Below are 26706 nucleotides of genomic sequence, written 5' to 3' on the forward strand. Positions count from 1 at the left end.
GTTGGATATCTGATGTGTGACCCCTGTGAAAGTGTCATTCGATCACAAAGGGATTGTGACCCACAGCACCTGAGTCAGAAGGTGCATGGGACTTTGCTGACCCAATGTACAGCCTTGTCACCATAACCTTTGAGGACCATTGGCAACAATCTTTTCAAGCCTACTCAAGTCACCACAGCTACTCAGGAATCCCTACCATCCCAAACCCCACAGCCACATGACTCTGTATGTTCCCTAGGCTGACTCAATGTCACACACAGTTCCATCTCCCAAACGTGTGCCTTCTGGTCCAGATCAGCTATGATTAGAGTCCCATGTATAAAAAAGAATTGGTCCCCAAGGAGGTTCTATTGTGAGGTAATGATAGAGCCTATGAGACGTCTTTAGAACTTTGAGAGACTAGGAGACTCCAGTCCTTTCTTTTCTTGGCCATGGAGTAAGTGCTTTACTCTGCACACACCACAATGACCACCTGGTACCCCGATCATCAGAGGACTAAAAGCAGTGGGTCGGCCTAACTATCAGTTGGTCCCCTGAAACTGTAAGTAACCTTTGTCTGTTAAGTAGACTACCCCACATATTTTCTAGTTTTTATACAAATATACTTTAAACATATTCCCACCCCTTCCCTTAGGTTTCCCTTCCTCCCTCCCTCCCTCATCCATTAACCAGCCCTAGACAATGTTGCTTCTACTTTCATTACACACACACACACACACACACACACACACACACACACACACACACACACGGTCTGACAACAAATGAAAGGAAATGTGTGATATTTGTGTTTCATTCTGAGACTGACTTAATCTGCCTAGTGAGATTGTCTCCGGCAGCATCCATTTTTCTTCAAATGACATGTTTCTTCTTAGGGCTGAAAAATATTCCCGTGTATGTATTCCACACTTTCTTTTCTAGTCGGCCTCATTTAGATATTTTGAATGATGCTTTGATAAACAGACTGCAGAAGATCCCTGACATGTTAATATGGAGTCATTCAAGTAAATACCCAGGAGTGTTAGTGTTTAGTCACATGACAAACCTGTTTTTAGTTTTTTGAGGATTTTCCATGCTGATTTCCATCATTTTACATACATACATACCAGAAACATGTTATCTGCCGGGGTCCCTGTTCAGGCGTCACTCTGCTGGGGTCTCTGGCAGTCAGGGCTATGGGAAGGAGGGGGAGTGTTGAACACCCAGACTCCCCTCCTAGTCACTGGAGAGATCCACAGTCGTGGAGACCTGTAGAAGCAGAGTCTCACTTTATGGTAACAGGCATGTGCTTACATAGAGTTGGGAAAGTGGGTGGGGACCTCAGGATGGGGTGATGTGTAAGGGCCCATAATATTCCACCACGCTAGCAGTAGCTGGGAAGAGGCAGTTCTGCTGACTCATGTTGCCAAACTCTAGCCAGGCTCAGGAAATTCCACTAGGCCTTGTGTCCTGGCCTTTTTAGGCCCAACAGTTAGTGTTCCCTTTTGTCTGCATTCTCACGGGCATTTGTTACCATTTCTTTTCTTAAAAAACAACATTCTGACTGGGATAAGATAGAATCTCAAAGAAGATTTTAGTTTGCATTTCTCTGATGGCTGGTGAGGATGAACATTTTTCCATGCTTATTGCCCATTTCCAGGCCACCTTTTGAAGCTCATTTATTTTATTTGCTCATTTATAAATTGGGTTGTTTGATCTCTTTTTTTTCTAGTTCTTTGTATATCCTAGGTATTAATCCCCTAGACATATGACTTGTAAAGATTTTCTCCCATCTTGTAGGCTATCCATTTACTTCACTCAATTAATTGTTCCTTTGGTTGTGCAGATGCTTTTTAATTTAGTGGAATTTCAATTGTCAATTGTTGTCAGTATTTTCTGATGTCTAGCCTTGTGTAGGCTGATAAATGAAGTGTTTCCCCTACTTTCCATCTGTCTCAGAACTTAGGTTTTACATTAAGACCTTTGACCCTTTTGGAGTAGATTTTCACAGACAGTGAATGATGTGTGTCTAGCTCCATTCTTTTATGTGTGGATATCAAATATTACCAGGACCATTTTTTAAAGATACTCATTCATCTCCAATGTGTTGTTGTTGGGTTTTGTTTCAGCATCTCTGTCCAATGTCAGATGCCTGTAACTAACTGTGTGAGTTCATATCTGTGTCTTTCACGTTGTTCAACTGGCCAATTTTTGTGACAGTACCACGTTGCTTTAGCACTGCAGTCCTGTAGAAGAGCTTGAAAGCAGGTATGGTGGTACCTCTGTCAAGATTATTTTGTTCTACATCTGTGGAAAATGAAATTGGAAGACTTTTACTCTTTTTTTGTTTGTTTGTTTGTTTGTTAATTTTGTTTTCACATCCTAATTCCAGTTCCTCCTCTCTCCCCTCCTCCTGTGCCTACCACCCTTCCCTCACCCCCTCTTCCTGTGCCTACCACCCTTCCCTCACCCCCCTCCTCCTGTGCCTACCACCCTTCCCTCACCCCCTCTTCCTGTGCCTACCACCCTTCCCTCACCCCCTCTTCCTGTGCCTACCACCCTTCCCTCACCTCCCCCCTCCTCCTGTGCCTACCACCCTTCCCTCACCCCCTCCTGTGCCTACCACCCTTCCCTCACCTCCCCCTCCTGTGCCTACCACCCTTCCCTCACCTCCCCCCTCCTGTGCCTACCACCCTTCCCTCACCTCCCCCTCCTGTGCCTACCACCCTTCCCTCACCCCCCTCCTCCTGTACCTACCACCCTTCCCTCACCTCCCTCCTCCTGTGCCTACCACCCTTCCCTCACCTCCCCCCTCCTGTGCCTACCACCCTTCCCTCACCCCCTCCTCCTGTGCCTACCACCCTTCCCTCACCCCCTCCTCCTGTGCCTACCACCCTTCCCTCACCTCCCCCTCCTCCTGTGCCTACCACCCTTCCCTCACCCCTCCTCCTGTGCCTACCACCCTTCCCTCACCTCCCCCTCCTGTGCCTACCACCCTTCCCTCACCTCCCTCCTGTGCCTACCACCCTTCCCTCACCCCCTCCTCCTGTGCCTACCACCCTTCCTCACCTCCCTCCTGTGCCTACCACCCTTCCCTCACCCCCTCCTGTGCCTACCACCCTTCCCTCACCCCCCTCCTCCTGTGCCTACTACCCTTCCTCACCCCCTCCTCCTGTGCCTACCACCCTTCCCTCACCTCCCCTCCTGTGCCTACCACCCTTCCCTCACCTCCCCTCCTGTGCCTACCACCCTTCCCTCACCCCCTCCTCCTGTGCCTACCACCCTTCCCTCACCCCCTCCTCCTGTGCCTACCACCCTTCCCTCACCTCCCCCCTCCTGTGCCTACCACCCTTCCCTCACCTCCCCCCTCCTGTGCCTACCACCCTTCCCTCACCCCCCTCCTGTGCCTACCACCCTTCCCTCACCCCCTCCTCCTGTGCCTACCACCCTTCCCTCACCCCTCCTCCTGTGCCTACCACCCTTCCCTCACCCTCCTCCTGTGCCTACCACCCTTCCCTCACCCCCCTCCTCCTGTGCCTACTACCCTTCCCTCACCCCCTCCTCCTGTGCCTACCACCCTTCCCTCACCTCACCCCCTCCTGTGCCTACCACCTTTCCCTCACCTCCCCCCCCACCCCACCACCTGCTTATCGGAGAGGGTAAGGCCTCCCATGGGGAATCAATGAAGTCTGTCCATCACCACACTGAGGCAGGACCAATGCCCTCCCTCCTGGGTCTAGGCTGAGCAAGGTATCTCTCCATAGGAAATGGGCTCCAAAAAGCCAGTCCATGAACCAGGGATAGATCCTGGTCCCACTGCCAGTGGCCCCACTGACTCCCCGAGCCACCCACTGTCACCTGCATTCAGGGGGCCTAGGTCAGTCCAATGTAGGTTCCCCAGATATCAGTCCTGAGTCAGTGAACTCCCACTAGCTTGGATCGGCTGTTTCTGTGGGTTTCACATCACAGTCTTGATCCCTTTGCTGATATAATCTCTCCTCCCTCTCTCTGACTGGACTCCAGGCATTCCGCCCAGTGGTTAGTTGTGGAGCTCTGCATCTGCTTCCATCAGTTACAAGATAAAGGTTCTATAATGACAATTATGGTAGTCGTCAATCTGATTACAGGGACAGGCCAATTCAGGCACTCTCTCCGTTACTGTTTAGTCTTATCAGTGGTCATCCATGTGTGTTCCTGGGAATTTCCCTAGTGCCAGGTTTCTCAATAATCCCACAATGGCTCCCTCTATCAAGGAATCTACTGCATTGCTCTCCCTCTCTGTCCTTCTCCCAACTCAATCATCCTGTTCCCTAACATTCTCATCCCCACTCCCCTTCCCTCCTCCACTCTCCCCTTACCCACTCCCCCCTTCCTCCCATACCCCCAATTTACTCAGGAGACCTTGTCTATTTCCCTTTCTCTGGTAGATTCATGTATGTCTCTCTTAGAGTATTCTTTGTTGCCTAGGTTCTCTTGGGTTGTGAATTGATTGTAGCCCTTATGAACAAGTACACACCATATTTGTCTTCCTGGACCTGGGTTACCTCATTCAGGATGGTTTTTTCTAGTGCCATCCATTTGCCTGATTTCAATTTTCAAATTTCAAGATGTCATTGTTTTTTTAACCGATGAGTAGTTCTCCATTGTGTAAATGTACCACATTTTCTTTATCCATTCTTGGGTTGCAGGACATCTAGGTTGTTTCTAGATTCTGGCTATTATGAGTAATGGTGCTATGAACATAGTTGAGCAAATGTTCTTGTGGTATGAGTGCGCCTGAGTGGATATATGCCTGAGAGTGGTAGTGCTGGGTCTTGAGGTACTTTGATCCAATTTTCTGAGAAACAGCCATACTGATTTCCAAAGAGGCTGTACAACTTTGCACTTCTACCAGCAATGGAGGACTGTTCCCCTTTTACAACATCCTCCCCAGTATATGCTGTCATTTGTGTTTTTTATTTTAGCCATTCTGACATGTGTAAGATGATATCACAATATTGTTTTGATTGCATTTCCTTGATGGCTAAGGATTTGAACAATTTCTTAAATGTCTTCCAGGCATTTTAGATTCCTCTATTGAGAAGTCTCTATTCAGTTCTGGACCCCACTTTTTAATTGAATTATTTGGTGTTTTGGTATGTAGTTTCTTGAGTTCTTTGTATATTTCGAAGATCAGTCTTCTGTCAGATGTGATAAAAAGATAAATATCTTTTCCCATTCTGTAGGCTGATGTTTTGTCTTATTGACTGTGTCCTTACCCTTGCAGAAACTTCTCAGTTTAAAGAAGTCCCATTTATTAATTGCTGCTTTTAGTGTCTGCACTGCTGGTGTTACAGTTAGGAAATGGTCTCCTGTGTAATTCATTCAAAGCTACTTCCAACTTTGTCTTCTATGAAGTTCAGTGTGATTAGATTTATGCTGAGGTCTTTGATCCATTTTGACTTGAGTTTTATGCGTGCCCATAGATACATTCTTCTAAATGTCAAACTCCAGTTACGTCAGCACCATTTACTGAAGATGCTTTCTTTTATCCATTGTGTAATTTTAGCTTCTTTGTCAAAAATCAGGTGTTCATCAGTATGTGGATTAATAACAGGGTCTTTGATTCAATTACATTGGTTCACCTGCCTATTTTTATGCCAATACCAAGCTGTTTTCATTATTGTATCTCAATAGTAGAGCTTGAAGTCAGGAATGATGATGCCTCCAGAAGTTCCTTTATCGAACAGGACTGTTTTAACTATCCTGGGTTTTTTTTGTTTTTTCATGTGAAGATGAATATTATTCTTTTGGGGTCTGTGAAGAATTGTGCTGGGATTTTTATGGGAATTGCATTGAATCTGTAGATTGCTTTTGGTAAGATTGCCATTTTTTACTATGTTAATCCTGCCTAACCAAGAGCATGGGAGAGCTTTCCATTTTCTGATATCCTCTTTAATTTTGTTCTTCAGAGACATGAAGTTCTAGTCATACTGGTCTTTTCTTCTTTGGTTAGAGTTACCACAAGATATTTTATGTTGTTTGTGGAAATTGTGAAGAATGATGTTTCTCAGATTTCTTTCTCAGCCCTTTTATCATCTGTGTTTAGGAGGGCAACTGATTTGTTTTTTAGTTAATCTTGTACCCTGCTACATTACTGAAGGTGTTTATCAGTTGTAGGAGTTCTCTGGTAGAATTTTTGGGGTCACTTATGTATATTATGGTATTATCAGTAAATAGTGAAAGCTTGAATTCTTCTTTCCAATTTGTATCTGCTTGATCTCCTTTTGTTGTCTTATTTTGCTAGCTAGAACTTTGAGTAATATGTTGAATAGATATGTAGAGAGTGGACAGCCTTGTCTTGTTCCTGATTTTAGTGGAATCGCTTTGAGTTTCTCTGTTTATTTTAATGTTGGCTGTTGACTTGCTGTATATTGCCTTTATTATGCTTAGATATGTTCCTTGTGTCCCTGATCTCTCCAAGACCTTTATCATGAAGGAGTGTTGGATTTTGATGAAGGTCTTTTCAGCATCTAATGAGATGATGATGTGTTTTTTTTTGTCTTTCCGTTGTTTATATGGTGGGTTACACTGATGGATTTTCATATGTTGAACCATCCCTGCATACCTGGGATGAAGCCTACTTGATCATGGTGGATGATTTTTCTGATGTGTTCTTGGATTCAGCTTTCCAGTATCTTATTGGGTATTTTTCCACGTATGTTCATGAGGGAGATTGATCTGTGATTCTTTTTACTTGTTGAGTCTTTGTGTGGTTTGTGTATTAAGGTAACTGTAGCCTAATAAACAGAGTTTGGCAATGTCCCTTCTATTTCTATTGTGTGTAACAATATGAGGAGGAGTTAGTTCTTGTTTGAAATTCTGAGAGAATTCTGCATAGAAACCATCTGGGCCTGGGATTTTTTTGTTAGGAGACTTTTGATGACTGCTTCTATTTCCTTAGGGGCTATAGGTCTATTTAACTGTTTATCTGGTCTTGATTTAATTTTGGTATGTGGTACTTATCCAGGAAATTGTCCATTTCCCTTAAATTTTCCAATTGTGTGGAGTACAGGTTTTCAAAATATGACCTGATGATTGTCTGGATTTCCTCAGTGTCTGTTGTTATGTCCCCCTTTTCATTTCTGATTTTGTTAATTTGGATATTGTCTCTCTGCCTTTTGGTTAATTTGGATAAAGGTTTGTCTGTCTTGTTATTTTCTCAAAGAACCAACTCTTTGTCTCCTTGATTCTTTGTATCGTTTTCTGTTTTCTATTTTATTGATTTCAGCCCTCAATTTGATTATTTCCACCCATCTACTCCTTCTGGGTGAGCTTGCTTCTTTTTGTTCTAGGGCTTCCAAGTGTGTGCTGTTAAGTCTTCAGTGTGACTATTCTCGTTTCTTTATGTGGGCATTTAGGACTATGAACTTTCCTCATAGCACTGCTTTCATTGTGTCCCATAAGTTTGGATATATTGTGTAGTCATTTTCATTGAATTTTAGGAAATCTTCTATTTCTTTTTATTTCTTGACCCAGTGGTGATTCATTTGATCGTTGTTCAATTTCTATGAGTTTGCGGACTTTCTGAAATTGGTGTTGTTGAATTCTAACTTTAAGCCATGGTTATCCAATAAGATACAAGGTATTATTCCATTTTTTTAATCTGTTAAGGTTTGCTTTGTTTTTGAGTATGTGGTCAATTTTGGAGACTGTTCCATGGGGTGCATAGAAAAAGGTATATTCTTTTGTGTGTGGGTGGAGTGTTCTACAGATGTCTGTTAAGCCATTTGAGTCATAATATCAGCTAGTTCCTTTATTTCTCTGTTAAGTTTCTTTCTGGCAGACCTATCCAGTGGTGAGAGTGAGGTGTTGAAGTTTCCCATTATTAGTGTGTGGGATTGATGTATGATTTAAGCTTTACTAGTGTTTTTATATAAATATTGGCATCCTTGTATTTGGGGCATAGATGTTCTGAACTGAGATTTCATCTCGATGGATTTTTCCTGTGATGAATATGAAATGTCCTTTTTGTCTCCTTTGATTACTTTTATTTTGAGGTCTATTTTGTTAAATATTAGGATAGCTATATCAGCTCGTTTTTTAGGTCCATTTGATTGGAAAATCTTTCCCAACCCTTTACTCTGAGGTAATCTCTGTCTTTGATGTTAAGGTGTGTTTCTTGTATGCAGTATCAAAAACTTTAGAAGGCTAGCTTCTAAAATCTTCACTCAGGGTTCAAAACAAGGAGCCACAAATAAGCAAAGGAACTAAAGTCTGAGGGAAAAGGAAGCTACTTTCAACATGATATTTCCATTCATGTCTCTTCATTATAAGTCTTCTTCCAACAACAAAATGTTTCCAGTTATATATCATTACAACCAGAATTTTCCAGCCTCAGTTGGATTCTGGGGTTGGAATTCTTTTGCACCATAAAATACATAAAATTCTTTGCATAGGGGGAGCTCTGACTGTTAACTCAAGGTGAGAGTGGCCAGTGAACATCCTGTGAACTCCTTAAGGGGGAAAAAGATTTATTAAGGGATTGAATCATCAGGGAATCCCAGAGAGGGGGACTAGTGTGTTGTGCTACATGTTTACGTGGTTAGATAAAAAGCTAAAATTTATATTCAGTAAAAACCAAGAGTAAAGCAAAGATTGTCTCTTAACTCAGTGGCTGCTTCTCTCCCAGCATGAATAGGGAGTATTGGGTAACCAGGCAACCTAGTAAACAACAGAGGAATGCAGGCAAGTAGCTTTTGGTCTACTGTCTGCACTTTTGCTATGGTTTCCTGCTAAGAGAAGCTTTTAGCATCAATTGCTTAGGACTGTAAGTCTAAGTTTAATTTGCACAAGAAATGAAGCCTAGCCCTTACAGTGCTCTGGCCTCAGTGGTGGCCCAGGACTTTAAGATCAGCAAATGGGCTGATTACCTTTGTCTTTATCTTCTCAGGGGGATCTTAGGTAATAAAACAAGAAGTCTGAGAACCTTTCAGTGCAGGGTTAGTTTAGGTTATTCTTCTCTATCTGCCAGTGGGGCAAAGCTAGGGCGTGCTTATTTTTCAATCCTTCTAGGCAGCTGTGAATCAACAGCTTTGGGAGTGTAATAATTCTAAATCCTTGGGTATCTGGGCATGTCTCAGATGGGACGCTTTTGCCTGGGCCCTAAACACTGACCAAATTCCTGTCAATAAGGATAATTTCAGGAAGGCAGATCTCTGCAATTGCAATGGAGAGGGAACAAGGACCTGACAGTGGGAAACAGGTAACACACATAGCTAAGGAGTGTGATCAGTAAACTCCAAATGCATGGGAGAAGTTATGCCCAGTAAATGATCAGATGGTGCTGAACTGTGGGAAGTAAAGTCCAAGTTTGTTGCAGAGAGGAACAAACTGCAAAAGAATCTACAACAAGAAACAGCTAGTTCATTCGCAACACTATAACACCAAATGCAATCTTCATATTGGTTTAAAAACTTCCACGCAGAGCCCCTCAGAGCCCCTAGCTCTGGTGGGTCATCTCAGGAAATGATGGCTGTTATAATTCCTGTGTGATCTTGCAGCTTGTAGCAATGCAGCAGAAGGATTAATTCTGTTTCCATGTCCATTATGTTGGCCTGTGTCTTTTTATAGGTGAATTGAGTTCATTGATATTAAGGAATATTAATGACCAATGATTGCTAGTTCCTGTTATTTTTGAGTTTGGTGGTGGTAGTGGTATTTTATGTGTGCTTTCCTTCTTTTGGGTTTGGCTGATGTGAGATTATCTATTGCCTGTGCTTTTGTGAATGTAGCTAACTTCTTTGGGCTGTAGTTTCCCTTCTAGTACTTTCTGTACAGCTAGATTTTGTTTTGAATAGGTAGTGTTTAAATCTGATTTTGTCATAGAATATCTTGTTTTCTCTGCATAGGTGATTAAAAGCTTTTCTGGGTAAAGTAGTCTGTCCTGGCATCTGTGGTCTCTTAGTTTCTGCATAACATCTGATCAGGACCTTCTGGCTTTCATTGTTTCCATTGAGAAGTCAGGTACAATTCTGATAAGTCTGCCTTTATATGTTACTTGGTCTTTTTCCTTTGCAGCTCTTAATATTCTTTCTTTATTCTGTGTTTAGTGTTTTGATTATTATGAGGTGAGGGGACTTTTTTTTGGTTCATTCTATTTGGGATTCTGTAGGCTTCTTGTACTTTCATAGCCAAGTCCTTCTGTAGGTTGAGAAAGTTTTCTTCTATTATTTTGTTGAATATGTTTTCTGTGCCTTTGAGCTGGATTTTTTTCACTGCTTCTATCCCTATTATTTTTAGATTCAGTCATTTCATGGTGTCCCAGATTTCCTGGGTATTTTGTGTTAAGAATTTGTTGGATTTAACATTTTCTTTGGCCAATGAATCTATTTCCTCTTATATTACTCTAGTAGTGTAGTTCCTGATCATTTACTACAATTTTCCACTTCCAGAATTCCCTCAGTTGTGTTTTCTTTATTGCCTCTGTTTCAGTTTTTAAGTCTTGAACCATTTCCTTCATCTGTTTGCTGGTGTATAAGAAGGCTACTAATTTTATATATTAGTTCTGTGTCTTGTCACTATGCTGAAGTGTTCACCAGATCTAAGAGCTCTCTGGGGGAGTCTTCAGGATCTCATATATAGTATCAATATCATCTGGAAATAAGGGTACCTTGACTTCTTCCTGTCTTTTGTGTCCTTTTTATTTCTTAGCTTTGTCATATTGAAAAAGAGTGAAGAAAATGGACACCTTTCTCTTGTTCCTGATTTTACTGGAAAGGATATCAGTTTCCCCAGATTAGCATAATGCTGTCTATAGATTTGCTTTACATAACCTTTATAATGTTGAGCTATGTTCTTTCTATTCATGTGTTAAATTTTCTAAAACATTTTTTACTGTTTCTATTAAGATAATTATACTTTCTGCCAAACCCATTTACTTAGGACATTAAACTACTGACTTGTACATATGCCGAGCCATTTCTGAATCTCTGGACTGAAGCCAACAGTTTGCAAGTATTTTATTGAGAGCCTTTGCATCTGTGCTCACCAGGTCTACAATTTTCTCTTTTGTTGTTATGCCTTTTCCCTTCTGAGTGGTTTCAGTTTGAAGTCTATTTTGTCAAATATTGTAACAGTCAACCCCGTTTGTTCTCTAGTTATCTAGTTCCATTTCCTTCCTTCCAGCTTCCTTCTTTTCTTCCTTCCTCCCTTCCTTCTTTCCTTCCTTCCTTCCTTCCTGCTTCCTTCTTTCCTTCCTTCCTTTCTTCCTGCTTTCTTCTTTCCTTCCTTCCTTCCTTCCTTTCTTCCTTCCTTCCTACTTTACTTTTCCAGACAAGGTTTCTCTGCATAGACCTTGCTGATGGGGGATGTTCTTCTGGATATATGTTTCTCATATTGGTTGATGAGTAAAACACTGATTGGCCAATAGCCAGGCAGGAAGTATAGGCGGGGCTACAAGACCAGGAGAATGCAAGGTAGAGGAAAGAGAGAGAAACCACCAGAGAGAGATGCCTTGTATGCTGTTGGGAAAATAGGATGCCAGAAGGTCTCTGGTAAGATTAAACCATGTAGAGATACATAGATTAATAGTTATGGATTAATAATTAAGGGAGAGCTGGCCAGTAAAAAGCCTGAGCCATCGGCCAACAGTTATAATTAATAGAAGCCTCTGTGTGTTCATTTGGGGCTAAACGGCTGTGGGACCAGGGTGACCAGAAATTGTGTCAACACCTGGCTGTCCTGCAGCTTGTTCTGTAGCTAAGGCTGCCCTCAAACTCAGAGACCCACTCACTGCCTCCCATGCACTGGGATTAAAAGTGTGCACCACCACCACACTGCTCCATTTTCTTGGAATACCTTTCTCCATCCCTTCACCTTAAGGTTATCTTTGCTGGTAAAGTATGTTTCTTAGGGACAGCAAACAAATGGGTCCTTTTAAACATGCTTGTGAAATTAAAATGTATTTATATCGTTTTCCTCTTCCCTCTTCTCCCTCCAGCCTTTCTTATGCCCCACCCTAGTCACTCTCCAATTTATGGCCTTTTTTCCTCTAATTGTAATTGTTTACACACACACACACACACACACACATGCACATACAAATATGTAAATACAATTTGCTCAGTCCACTTAGTGTCCCTTGTATGTATACGATTTCAGAGCTGATTGATTGTTGTTTGGTATTGGATAACCAGTCAGGAGGCTTATTCCTGTCAGTCAGGAGTTAGCCCTGTGGGATTTCCTCCTTCCATGTTAGCATGTGTGTGGAAGCTGTCTTTGCTCAGTGTCCAGGAAGCCACATTGTTGTGGTGTCTTGGATGAAGCTTCCCTGCCATTCCTAGAGACAATTTCCCAGCAGGCTTCTTTAATTATCCCTGCCCTCTCTCCTGTTGTGAGCTTTAGGGGCAGTGGTTGTGATGCAGATGTAACCACTGAAGCTGGGCACCGCATGGTCAGTTAGCTATTCTCTGCATTTTGATCAGTTGTGGCTTGCTATTACCGTCTTCATTGACGAGAAGTGACAGCTGCACTTGTCTGTTGGTGTCTAGTCTATTAGTCTGTGTGTCTGGGCTTAGGAAGTTAGTCCTTTAATCTTCAAAGGACTTACATTAATTCCTGCCTGTCGATTTATTGTCCTCCTATTCCTCTTCCATTTAGTTACTCTTCTAACAATGGTTTCCTTTTCCTGTAGCCTTATGGATATGCCCATCTTTCTCTCCAGTCTGAAGGATTCACTCAAGTATCTTCTCTACAACTAGGGGTAATGAATTCTTTCCACGTGTTTTTTTTTTCACAGAAAGTTCTTTTTCCTCCAATTATAACAGACACTTAGTAAACTCATGTGGGTTGGCAATTACCTTTGAATACTTGGAATATGTCACTCTGTGTTCCCCTGGATTTCAGAGTTTCTGTTCAGAAATCTGTGTGACATTGCCATGGGTTTGTCTGCACATGTGACTTCATATTTTTCTCTTGAAACTTTCAGTAGTTTTCTTCATTCTCTGCATTTAGAATTTTAGCTACATTATGATGTGGAGGCATTTTTTCTTGTATTATTTGATTGATGCTCTAAAGACTTCCTGGGTGTTAATATTCACCTCTTCTCTACATTCGGGTCTTTTGTTTGTTTAATTGGTTGGTTGGTTGGTTGGTTGGTTGATTGTTTTTCCTTACAATGGTTTTATTACGTATATTGTTTATGACTTCAGCCGAGATTCTTTTTGTATTATCATGATTTGTAATTAGATCTTTTAATGATATGCCACAGACTTCACATGTTGTACTCCTATGTTCTTACTATTTTATCACTGTCTGAATATTCAGACTCCTCTCTACTGTCTTCTGTCACTGACACTCTGTCTTCCACTTGATCTATTCTATATACTGAACTTCTTGTTGTACTCACTGTAGTTTAATTTTTAAAATTTCAATTTGGTACTTTTCAATATTTACATCCCTTTTGTGAATTTCTGTTTCATATCTTCTATTTTATGTCCTCCGGCTGCTTGTTTGTTTTTTATTTAAATTCATTTGGGAATTTGTTTGCACCCTTTTCATCTTGTTAAATATTCTTATAATCACTTTAAATTTGGAATAATTAATCAAACTTGTTGACATTAGGATCCATTACTATGGAATTGGTATGTTTTTCAGGTGGTATAATAGGCTTTGATTTTACATGGTTTTTTTTTTATTTCTGCCTTGGTGCTTGTGCATGTGGGATTATTTTATTGATTGGCTTTTGTCAGCTGCTGTAATAGAGTCAGTGTGCCCATGTCAAAAGTTAATCAGGTATGACCCCTCATGTTACTCCCAGAGTATAATATCCCCAGAAGTAATCCAAACTGCTCTTTAAGACCATGTGCAAATTCCATTCTAGCCAGTTAGAACACCCATCCCTTTAGCTTCAGTAACTGTTGAAGAATAAAGAAACAAAACATAGACTAAGACGTTTGTTACTTAGATCTGGAGTAGAAGGGTTGAGTGAGGCTAGAGACTGGTATTAAGACACCTGAGAAGGCAACGCTGTGGGATGGCATCTGGAAGGGGGCATTTGCGATGCTCTTACGAGCCACAGGGTTTAAAGATTATTGCCAAAAAGTAAAAAGAGTAGGGGATAAAAAGGACAAAAAGAAAGAATGAAGTTGAAATGAGAGGGGAAATATATGAGCTATATATAGAAAAAATAACAGAGTGTACACTGTAGCAGATTGGGTGGGGAAAAACTGAACAATCCTAAAATCTAACTGGGTAAGATGTTGTGAGAATAAAGATTTAAAAAAAGCAAGATGTTAAGAATAACAAAAAACAAACCATAATGAATGCACATTAGTTTTATATATGTCACATCAGTCAGAATTTTCCCCTTGAGGGGGTGGACTTTAAATTATTTTCTTCTCTGAAATATAGCATATATCAAACTGGACCTGATAAGAAAGGTTCAATTTGCAATTCCTGTTCAAGTCTGTAAAACTAGATTTAGGGCATACATCCATGGTTCTCAACCTATGGGTTGTGACCCCTTTGGGGAGTGGGACACTCTTTCACAAGAGACACCTAAGACCATCAGAAAACATAGGTTTTTACATTATGATTCCTAACAGAAGCAAAATTACCATTATGAAGTAGCATGAAAATAATTTTACAGCTGGGGGTCACAGTATGAGCTGTGTTAAAGGGTCACAGCATTAGGAAGGTTAGCCACTGGTATATATTGTCTCCAGAGGAGTTTAGACCCGTTACTTTCTACGGATTGAGTTTCCGACACAGTGATGCTGAGTTGCAGTGTGTAGCTCTCAGCTCCCTCCTCGATGCTGTCTCCATTTCAGCAGCACTGGCTTGTGGTAGAGGAGAGACAGGGTCTTTGCTGGAGCTTCCTGTTGGGCTCAGTGGTCTTGCAATGTCACACGTGAGCCTTGACCTCTGCAGGCATGACTGAAGCCCAGGCTCCTGCCCACAGGTGAGTATCAGCCCCTCTGTCCAAGGTGGGCCCTGCAGCAGCTTTTCTCTTGGGCAGCTGTGGTTTATGTTTTTGTTTTTTGGGTTTTTTTTTCAGTAACACAATTTTTCTCATTAGGAAAACTCTCCTCTTTTTTGCCCTAACCCAGAAGCCATCTCTGCACTTGCCTTCCTCCAGCCCTCCACAAATCCATTGGCTCTACATTCAACATACATAAACATGCAACAATCCACACACATCTCACTTCTGCTTGACTCTGCCCAAGAACCGGGGCCAGACCACTGGCTGCAAATGCAAGAGGTGATTTATTGAGTACACAGGCGCCTGCAGATGCTACTGCAATTCGGGTGCAGAGCATACCGGGCTTGCAGGGAGCACAATATTTATAGAGTTTTAATGGTTACATAAGTAACAGGCATTTCATTGGCTCATCTTGGGGGCAGGGGTAGTTCTCACGGACTAAGTTTCCTGGTATTACTTCATGAAAGACCCCGGCACACTTCAGCAATTATTATCCGGGTTCCATGGATACTATGGTGATCATAGACACAACTGGGGCAGGGGTAGTTGCCAAGGACTAGGTGTCCTGGTATTGCCACATAAAAGACCCTCGCACGCTTCAGCAATTATTATCCGGGTCCCATGACTGCTCTGGTGACCACAGATCCTGTTTGACATCCTGCCAGCTGGGCGAGGCACCTGGTCTGGGTTTTTTCATTAGGCAACGGCCTGGCCTTGCTTTTCTTTTCCTAGGGGTCCTGGGTAGGGGTCTTTCAATTCAACATACATAAACATGCAGCAATCCACACATCTCACTTCTGCTTGACTCTACATTCAACATACATAAACATGCAACAATCCACACACATCTCACTTCTGCTTGACTCTACATTCAACATACATAAACATGCAACAATCCACACACATCTCACTTCTACTTGAGGCCATTCTCAGAAACAGCTCCTGTCTTTTCTACAAACAGCGTCCTTATTTCTCCTGACTCCTTCATCCTGTTTTATTTTCTTCCTAACACTGATTCCATAGGAGCTGTTATTTACATACTTGCTTGGCTTTTGGTACACAATCTACCAGCAACAAGAGTAAAAGCTTCTTGGCATCAGATATTGGATGTGTCTCACCCTTATGTATCTCCAATGTCTGAGACCCAACTGCTTCACGGAAGACAACCATAAGTGCTTGTTGAAAATACACTTTTCCTGACATCTAATAGTAACAGAACAAATTGCTTATAAAATTTTGTCTCAGAACCTGTCTTTATCTGAAAATATGTTTAGAAAAACAGATTTTAGATCATTTTAGAGAGTAAAGAACAAGCCTGGCAGAAAGAGAAGATAAAAGTTCATGAGGAAATAAAGGAGTTTTCAGCGAAATCACATGACTTAATTTATTATTATTACTTTTGTATAGAGATACTGTGCATCTGTACACAGCAGGCCTTCCCTGTACAGAGGTCACTCTTTCATTGTCTACAATAATCCTTTACTGAAACTTCTGAAATCCAACATGGCTTTCTCTAATTGCTCTGTCCCTGCAACAGTTGTTCACAATAAGCTTGAGCTAAATTAAATGGCCTCTCACAAGCTGCAAGTCCAAACACAATCAAATCTCATTGCTTCCCAAGAGTCAGGTCTGTCCTCAAGTACCTACTATGCGATACTCCTCCCGTGGCTTGTGTCCCCCTAAAGGCCATTTTCTCTCCTGCCTGACCCCTTGCCACCTGCTGCTTCCTTGCCCTGGAATTCTCTTTGCTTCCTACCTCCTTAGCTCTTTGTCTCCTCATTCTTCACCTGCACCTTAAGGTGGCCCTGACGCCCACACCATATTTTTCTTCAAGCGTCTCAAAAGACCCTGCACCACTTTAATCGTGGAACCCACTGCACTGCATGGTTCCTGGCTTTCTGACTCCCTCCACTGGCCTGCGTTATGAGGGCAAAGTTCAGCTCTGACTTATGTACAGATGTGGACTCCAGCCTTGGCCTGTGCCTCGCAGATAATAGATGAACAACGAAAAATTACCAGAGAAGAGAGACACATGGGCAAAACTGAAAACTACGTCACTCTCCTTCTAAGGAACGGACGGCTATTCCGTGTGGGGTCTGAGGACATAGTAGCTGCCAGCAGCTTGTTCTGCTGGAGGCCGTAGGGAGTAGCAAGTAAGTGTGAAGCTCAGCCTCGGGTGTGGATAGTGGTGGTGAGCACGCTGGAAGCGTGACTTTGCCTCCCGTGTTTACTGAGTGTTCTTTAGGAATACAAGGTGCCGGCATCAGTTTAAGAACTGTTACTTTTCCTGATCCCAGGACCTGGCAGTTCAGAGAGTCTGTCCCTTCTACGGACCCTCTGGGCTGGCTGTATTTAAAGAAGCAGTGATTATGTAATACACACTCCCATCCAGCTTTTTCACATTTGTTTTTTCTTTTAACCCCTATCTCAAGCATTTTGGCATGAACAGCTTTATTTCTGTTGTATGATTTTTTAATGGGTAGACATGAGCAAATGACTTCAGATAAAGTTCCAATAACTGACACAGAAACAATCCTGCCTGTGTCTGACTTGACAAAGCAATGGGTTGATTAGGCCTTCTGACTGGAGAATGGAAGGCTCAAAGCATGACCAGGGTGACAACTCATGAGAGCTACATCCCTAGAGCTCTCTGCCCACTCGCCTGTCCCCAGCAAGCATTGTCCATTTATATTGTGTTGAAGACGGGTCTTGAAAAGCCTGTAACTTTTTTATATAGCATGGGATGGGCCTTGAAAAGCCTGTAACTTTATGAGTTTCCTGAACCTACTAAGCAACAGGAACTTACTGAGCCTTTAATCTAAATACGTCCTTAGTTTCCTGAGTCTTATGAGCCAACCATCCCCACCAAGAAGGAGTGCTCAAGTCAGAGAAAACGGTCTACACAGTGCTTTATTTCACTGACCAGATCTCTATTATCATTTGATTAAGATACTGCCTCTCACGTTGGGAGTGAACCAAACACAAGATGTGGCCTTTTGGTTTCATTAATTCCTATGCTGTCTTTTCCCTTGCCAAGATAATAGCAATATGCTCTCCAAAGCAGGATGCCAAGACAGAAACCCTAGGGGATGATTTAATCATCTTGAAGAGAATTGCTTAGAGATTAAGTCTCTAAGCATGAGAGATTAAAGACAATTTGAGCTCAGGTTCCTGACAGCTCGTCTCTCTTTGATACGTAGCAAACATATAAGACTGAGTGACTTTTACTCTGTGAGACTTGGGGGTTAATGCAGGACACATGACGCTGGAGTGGGTGGAAGTGAGAGGTCACTTTGTTCAACATAGCCTTCCTGAGCAGGAGACAATCCACACTGGGTGCTAAACTCCAACTCATCTGCTTGGAAGCAGGGCCCAGGAGGGTAGCAGTGAACTGGAACTCCCTTTCACAGTAGGCTAGGAGGAAACACAGTCTCCAGTTCTTGCCCCCTAGGATCGTGTGACTGTCCTGGAAAAGCAGAGAATCAAGGATTGCCTAGGACAATGAGAGCAGATACTTAGCTCTCATCCCTGGAAAAGGCTTTTCGTGGGTTTAGTTGGAGTAACTCCTCAAGGTAGCTGTTTGGTGGGTATCTTATTGATAAGGAAGCCAAAGCTTAAAAGGTTACATGGGCAGCTTAGGGGCACCTTCACCTGCTCTGCCTCCCAGCATTCACCCTACAAAGCCTACTTAACACTTACTGGAAAAATCAGTATGCCAACTGATTTGGGCAACATATATAAAGGAAAGGGTAAAAATCACTTCCAAACCCTATTACCGGGCCTACGGTGGCTTTGTCACCCTCAAATATCTCCGAATCCTCTTTCAGACTCCTCAACTAGACTTAGGAAGCAAAGATATGTCCCATCCCTCCCTAGAAAGAGGAATGCATACCTTAAAATTGTTAGAAAGTAAGTTTGTTCACAATGCTATGTCAGGGCACACAGCTTCCTGGCTGGGGAAAAATAGTGGCCGGTCCCGAGAGCAGAGTACATTTGCTGAGCTCCTGATCTGTGTAGTGAAGTGAATTCTCTCTCCTCCTTCCACCAGAAAGCACCAACAGAAACACACTAGACCTGTGCACAAGTTGCTGAAGCACCTTTCAGACCACAGAGGAGTAACTGCAAAGACCTGTTCAGGGAAGTCCAGGGCCTCTGCCAGCACCAGGAAGTGGAGTGATCAGCAGACTCCAGCGTAGCCTAGGGAGATGAAAACCCGGACGCGGAGTGGAAAGGAAAAAACGTTAAAGACTAGCCATAGCCAGCATAATTTTCACCTTCTGCGAGTCTTTGCACAGGCCTGCCTTTGGTTAGATATGATAAACCAGGAAACCACTAAAGGCCTATGTAGCCTTTTATTGTTGAGAGATGGTCTTACAATGACTTTGTGACTGACCTGAACTTGCTACATAGGCAAGGAAGGCCTTCAACTCACAGAGATCCACCTGCTCTGCCCCCCTGGGTACTGGGGTTAAAGATGTGCACCATTAAACCTGGCCTGACATCCTTGAGTTTTAAAATTCTATCACACCCCACATTCCAGTGTTTAATCCGCTAAGAGACACTGCCCAAGTTGCCCCTCACATCTAGAAGTAGCATGAACCCCACAACTGCTCACAGAGGTCATCATCTCACTGACCCAACACACTCATTAGAATGTAGACAGGCCAGCCTAACACGGCCAGTCACGGCAGGGAGAGGCCAGTTACCCTCTGTAGTTTCTCACACAAGTTTCAATGTGTAACACTGAAGAGGTTGTGTAACCAGAAAATCATCACAGTGACTATGTTGCCAGGGGCATGTCACCCACATGAAGCTCTGTCCCTTCCTTGTTCCTGAGCCCCCAAACCCAAATGAAGTAACAAGACTATGCTTCCACAGGGACCACCCCCACTGGCCATCAGGTGCTGTGCTCAGGGCTTCCCCAGGTAGAGTCAGGGAAGGTCTGGGCAGCGATGACAGGCTGTGTGGTCTTCTTGGGAGAGAGAATGCAGAGGGGAGCACCAGAGGCAATGGAACAAGCAAGCCAGTCATGTGGGGAGATGGCAGTCTAGACGAGGGTAAGGGCAAAGTCAAAGCAGGATGCTCATCTCTGCTGCTCCTAACGCTGTGCAGCAGACAGAACTGTAACTAACTATGTCTTACATCCTCTCCCAATGCCTGCTTTAATCATTCCAGCCGGTCCATCTGGCCCTGTAAATGCTTACCACTACTCCTCAAACTCCCTTCTTCTCACAAAAGATGAGAGCCCCACAAACCTTTGTTTTTGTGTGCTGTGCCCAAAAGAGACATTCGGCTAACCATAACCACCGTGCCTGCAGAATCAGTGTCCCCACTAGCATGGCTGCAATTCCTAAGCCCCATCTTTGAAAGTCTCACCTCCTCTCAGATACCTATATATAGGGCTATTCCATTGCCTGACATCTTGCTAATCTGCGATCCCAGACAGGCCAAATAAAAAATATATGTTTTAAATCTACACCCCAACCTTCACCTTCAACCTTCATTCCAACCTCTTTACCCACTGCCCCTACTCCAAATCTGTTTGCTTTGTTGCCATCTTGTGAGATGTGTTGTGATAAGCTGGGTCTACAGTTCTTCCAACAGTATGGCTAAGCATGGCAGGAATTTGACAAGGATTTGGTAATAAAAGACAGGCATTGCAGCTCTGACACTTAAAACTGGCCCTGGAAATAAGGAGATCCTCTCTCTGCATAACCACCACTGGGCACCCCCAAGTTCAGTCCACAGCCCACCTTACCAGTTCTAGGCCCTGCAATCTCTACACTAGAAAGGGGAGAAAGTTGTCTGTAGTCACTCCACTCTCTCTTCATCCTTGCCTTCAATCCTGTCTCTATATCCCCAAATCCCTACTATCTCTTCTCATGGGGCATGTCCCAACACAATTAATAGTTGGGTGCCTCTACCATCTAGAGGCTAGTCTCATCTTGGACAGTAATGCAATAATGAAATCATGAGTCCATTTTCAAAGTCTGGCTTCACAAGTCTAGCATATTACAGAACCAGTCTACAAAAGTCTACCCAGATGGGCCTTGAACTGTCCTGCTTGGCCTCCCAGATAGGTCTCCAATATCCCACCCCACCCCCAAGAACATCGTTTCCTCTACGGTAGAAACAATCAGCTTTATTCTTTGCAGACTAACCCTTTCTTAAAGATGAAAGCCTTTCCTATTGAAAGCATTTGCAATGCTGTCCATGAGGAAAACAGCTGTTTTGTGATCGCATATGGCACAAGCCCCTGGGAAAGCAGGGCTTGGATTTCTGTCTTTGATAATGTTTGTTTTTTCTTCTCTAAGAACCAAGTATCAATTGTAGTATCTTCCCAGAACAAGAAAATTTACCCCAGAGGAGAATAACATCAAACAAGACAGGCTTTCAAAGTTCATGTCTCTCTTTTTGTTTCTCCAAGATTTCAAAGATTTGAAGAAAAATTCCTTGGTGTCAATAAAATCAAAGAATTACAGATTTCTTTTCCCCATGAAGGCCCCACAAGAAGGATGTCTCCTGAGTGTAGGATCTGAAGAGGGCCTTCTGTGCTTTATTAGCAGGAGAGCTCTCAGGGTCCCTCGGTTGGCATCCGAGTAGCATCAGGGCCTTGGTACAAGAGTAAGTGCTGTGGTTTAAGGTAGGGCCACCAATTCCAGCCCCACCTCATTGGAGGCTCTAGAAAACTGCCATTCCTTCCCAACCCCCACTTCCTTTTCAGTCAGTGCCTAGAGCAGGGAGACCCTGTCAATATGACTACCCATGTCATCACATTTATCTTTACAATCCAGATATGTTCTATAATGTCCTCTCTCTGCAGGGCATCTACCCAAGGGAATCGGACCGTGTCCTTCCTTCACATATAAAACTGTGCAGGCCACTTTGCTGGTTTATTCCAGAGCAGGGACAATCCAGCAAGCCTTCTCTGACCTTATCAGGGATTTGTCCTATTTGACAAAGCAATGTGATCAAGAGGAAGTCCTTCAAGTTTTGTTGGTGGGAAAACTATTCCCGAAGGAGTCCTGATGGGGAATGTTCTTCTGTAAATATGTTTTTCTTATTGATTAATGAATAAAACACTGATTGGCTCATTGGCCAGACAAGAAGTAACATAGCCAGGCAGAATCAAGACATAAGCAGAGACAAACAGGAAATCTTTCTCTGTGGAGATGCTTGGCAGCTGACATTTAGCCACCAAAGGAGTTAGAGGTCTGGACTCTTCTCCAGTAAGGTAAAACCAAGTGGAAATACTTAGATTAATAGAAATGGGTTAATAATTAAGACAGAGCTAGCCAATAAGAAGCCCTAGTCATTGGCCAACAGCTTCATCATTAATATAAGTCTCAGTGTTCTTACTTGGGACTGACCACACACCTCCCTCTGAGAACAAGGTATAAGAACTGTTGTTACTGACAGTGCTGTGACCTGTTTGTTAGGAACCTGCTTAGACTGAAATGGTATGATCCAGGCCAGGAAACTCAGAGTCCTACATCCCAGACACTGTACCAGGTACTGACAACTGCAAAGCCTGCCTCAGTCATAGAAGAGCTCACAGGGCAGCCACTAAAAGACTGTGACCCTGTGCTGTGAACGGACATCTGCATATTTTAGAAAAGCCAAGTCAAAGCAGTTCCCACTGAAAACCAGAAATCCCGTTCTCTAAGAAGAGAAACTTGTTTCAGGGACACTTAAATATTGCCTCCTCATTTAGGAAAGGTGGGAGAAACTCTGGTAATAGTGAGTCACAGGCCCCCCAGAGTCCCTGGAGCCCTAAGTCATCATCTGTCCCAGTATCTCCGGAAGAATGACTAGGTGTGCCAACCTGGAAACCCACGCGCTGGCACTGTTCCCAGCCCAAGGATAAGCCTGCTGGTGGCCCTTATGTAAAGAACCTGTTTGTGTAGGACCAGTGGGGCAGTGTCTCAAATGAACGGCAGCCAGTCAGTGTTTAGTGAGGTGACATTGCACTTTCAAAGCCCAGTCTTCGCTGCAGCAATCAGGCAGATAAGGACAGCCTCGTTGTGTATGAAAAGTGAGGGCCCCAGGACTCTCCACACTGATTCCCCAGGAAGTGCCCTGGAACTGAGTCGAGTGGAAACTGAGGAACCTAGGAAGGAGAGGCCCACAGCGTAGGTCAGACTCCATCCCCTCAAGACATAATCCAGTTAGTCAACCCCAAAACCATTTGACCTCCCAAGGAGCTCTTGATCCTTGATAAAGACTTCTCAAAGAGAGCTCCTTTGCCTGCCTGTCATCTCTGAAATAGCTTCTGAAGATGAAGCCCAGCCAGGGGAAAGGATGCATGGACACATCCCAGTGATGTTAAGAACATGGTGGTTGAAAACTCAGGCTCTGAAGCCAGATTGCCTGGGGTCAAACCCTTGTTCCACTTTGTGCAAACTGATGAGAATACAGTCTTCAGGTGTCTAGAAAGTAGAATAAAAGAAGCAACTGATTTATGGAATTATTCGGGTTCATGGTCTACCACAAGTCACAACATTAGCTGTTATTATGGATAAGACACAGTCCTTGGTTCCCCCCCACCACCTCCCGATTCCTTGCAATATAATGAGAGGTACAAAGAAGCCACAAGTCACACACAGCAAAACCCTGAGACGTGTAAATCAGCCCCAAACAGCGTTGTACTGACTCTAGGTCAGTGAGAATCAGAGTAGTCATTTTGGTTGAGGCTCATATGTAACAGATTTGGGCAGGGAGCATGGTGGCTGTGTGCTCAAGAAAAGAGGCATGAACATTACATGGTACAATGTTTGAATTCTGGCTTCACCAGTTACCAGAGGTGGTATCTTGGGCAAACGCTGGGACTGGTAATGTTTCAGCATTTAGCTCTCCTGGGCTGTGGATGCAAACTGCCCACATCAGGTCAGATCACTGATACTTGGTTGTTCTTTCTTCTGGCTGTCTGAGAGTGGTTCTGGATGAAGTCAGAACAGGAAAACCAGTTGCTCCCCAAACCTGGGTAGGCCTCATCCAATCTTTTGACAGCTTGACTAGAATTTTCAAAGTGGTTAGGGAAGAGTGTTAGCTTCTGCTTACCTGTGTTCTACCCACAACACCGAGTTCTTTCTGGACTTAATCCTTAAATTGAAACATTAGCTTTCTCCAAGACAAAACTGCCAGCCTTCAGTTTCAAAGTTCTCACAACATCCGCTGGTTCTCCAGCTTCCAGCGCAGCCTGAAGAGCTTGGGCCTGGCCAAACTCCATAATCATGTGAACCAATTCCCATCTATCCCTCCTCACCTCACCTCATGCATGCACACGCCTGGTTGGTTCTGTGTCACTGAAGAAGCTTGACTGAAGTAACTACTAACATTTCGAAGGCTTGATTTTCTTACCTGTAGAATAGGATTAATTGCATTTGCTCGTAGGACTGCTACCAAGATCCAGTGAATTCTTGTAAATGAGCATTCCTCTGGGACCTAACACGTTAGGGTGTTCACAGATGTGAACTGTGAAAGAGTGCCAAGGTCCCCAGCCGAGGACCACAGAGGTTACGGTGTGAGTCAGATGCATTGCGCAGTACAGGAGTAGAATGCACTTTGTTAAGGCCACTTCAGGTCTTCCCAAAGACTTAACAGGAGTGGAGTTTGTTCTCAGTGCTCTGAAGAGAGTATATGGATGTGATTTGTTTTAGATTTAGAACTAGGATAACTCTGAGCTAGTTATCTGTATCGGACTGAGCAGATACCCAAAAGACATGCCCAAGCCCTGACACCCAGAGCCTGAGATTTTACTTGGAGACATCATCTCTGTACATAGAGGTAAAGAAAGGTTTGGGAGATGAGTCTGTCAGACGGTGTTGGGTGTGGCAAGAGGCTTTATAAGAGAAGACAGGGAATAAAGAGGAGAAGCTGAAGAAGGTAGAAACCAAGACCAGAGTGCTATTTACCAGCCAAAGCACAAGAACCAGGAAGAGAAACCTGGGACAGATCCTTCTGGATCAATTGTCCAGGAAATCCAGCAGACTCAGTCCTGCTGACATTGTCATTTAGATCTCTGGCTGACAGAACTGTGAGAAAATAACTTTCTATTGTTCTAATATCTGTTGGTGTAATTCCTAAAGGCAATCCTTCGGCACTAACACCAAGTCTCCGCAGTTGTCACAGAGTAAGGGAAACTGCGGTAACTGAAGCTCTAACCAACGAAGAATCAGAGCAGCTCTGAGCAGCCAGGGAATGACTGCTTCGTGTTTTGTAACCTAGATAACGTTCACATTTTGTGTTCATCTGTGGTTATCAACAGTCTGTGTACATCTATTTTAAAATGAGAGAACTTTCTCTATGCTCCCATCTTGCCTCTTGGGCCAAAACTGCATCCTGAATCAATCATGAATAAAAGGATTGGAACTTGGATAGCTGACTTTTGTTTTTGTTTGTTTGTCAGGCAAAGGCATGGTATGGGGTACACAAACCAACAGGACTTACCAGGTCTATTTATTTCCAGACTCAGGTCAAGCAGCCCTTATACACGCTCTCAGGGTTAACTTGCTTTCAAGTTAGCTCAGAAACACTCAGACATTTCACCTGGGAGTTCCTACTACAGCCAGCTGAAAGAAGGCTATGAACAGGAAGAAATAAAACAGCGATCTTTATGAGCATGTCTACAGAATGTTTCTGGAAGGAACACAAGTAAAGCATGAACAGCACATGGCTGCTCAAGCTGTACTTCCTTAGTGACAACACTCATCAGATGCAGCACTTCCTTAGTGACAGCTCACCAGATGCAGCACTTCCTTAGTGACAGCTCACCAGACGCAGCACTTCCTTAGTGACAGCTCACCAGACGCAGCACTTCCTTAGTGACAACACTCATCAGATGCAGCACTTCCTTAGTGACAACACTCATCAGATGCAGCACTTCCTTAGTGACAGCACTCATCAGATGCAGCACTTCCTTAGTGACCACACACATCAGATGCAGCACTTCCTTAGTGACAGCACTCATCAGATGCAGCACTTCCTTAGTGACAACACTCATCAGATGCAGCACTTCCTTAGTGACAACACTCATCAGATGCAGCACTTCCTTAGTGACAGCACTTATCAGATGCAGCACTTCCTTAGTGACCACACACATCAGATGCAGCACTTCCTTAGTGACAGCTCACCAGACACAGCACTTCCTTAGTGACAGCACTCATCAGACGCAGCACTTCCTTAGTGACAGCTCACCAGACGCAGCACTTCCTTAGTGACAGCACTCATCAGATGCAGCACTTCCTTAGTGACCACACACATCAGATGCAGCACTTCCTTAGTGACAGCTCACCAGACACAGCACTTCCTTAGTGACAGCACTCATCAGATGCAGCACTTCCTTAGTGACCACACACATCAGATGCAGCACTTCCTTAGTGACAGCTCACCAGACGCAGCATTTCCTTAGTGACAGCACTCATCAGATGCAGCACTTCCTTAGTGACAACACTCATCAGACGCAGCACTTCCTTAGTGACAACACACATCAGATGCAATAGTGTACTCAATGTACTCAATTTGGTTTTCCCATGCATCTTGATGCCCCTGCTTCTCATCAGTGATATTTTATTATAGCCTGATTTTCCCAAGCTTAAGGGAAACAAAATTTTGGATGAGGATGAAAGAAACCAAAAGGGGAAGTTTCCCATAGCCCAGAAACAGAAAGATTGGGAGAATCGGCCCCATTAGGTATGGGAGCTGAGTCCTGGTGAACACGAGCAGTGCCTCTCCAGATGGTGACGGTTCATTCACTTTGATGGTGA

At 43.5% G+C, this 26706-nt stretch overlaps 1 long non-coding RNA gene across 1 annotated transcript; it reads left to right on the forward strand.

The window, feature by feature from the left end:
* The first annotated feature begins 287 nt into the window (after nucleotides 1–287).
* LOC121139410 lies at nucleotides 288–19443 on the forward strand. The gene is made up of 2 exons (XR_005876375.1): nucleotides 288–541; nucleotides 18990–19443. It is a non-coding gene; the product is annotated as an uncharacterized LOC121139410 (long non-coding RNA).
* Nucleotides 19444–26706: the final 7263 nt, after the last annotated feature.

The sequence above is a fragment of the Mesocricetus auratus genome, unplaced genomic scaffold, assembly GCF_017639785.1.
Source record: "Mesocricetus auratus isolate SY011 unplaced genomic scaffold, BCM_Maur_2.0 Super-Scaffold_15014, whole genome shotgun sequence".
NCBI classification, from domain to species: domain Eukaryota; kingdom Metazoa; phylum Chordata; class Mammalia; order Rodentia; family Cricetidae; genus Mesocricetus; species Mesocricetus auratus.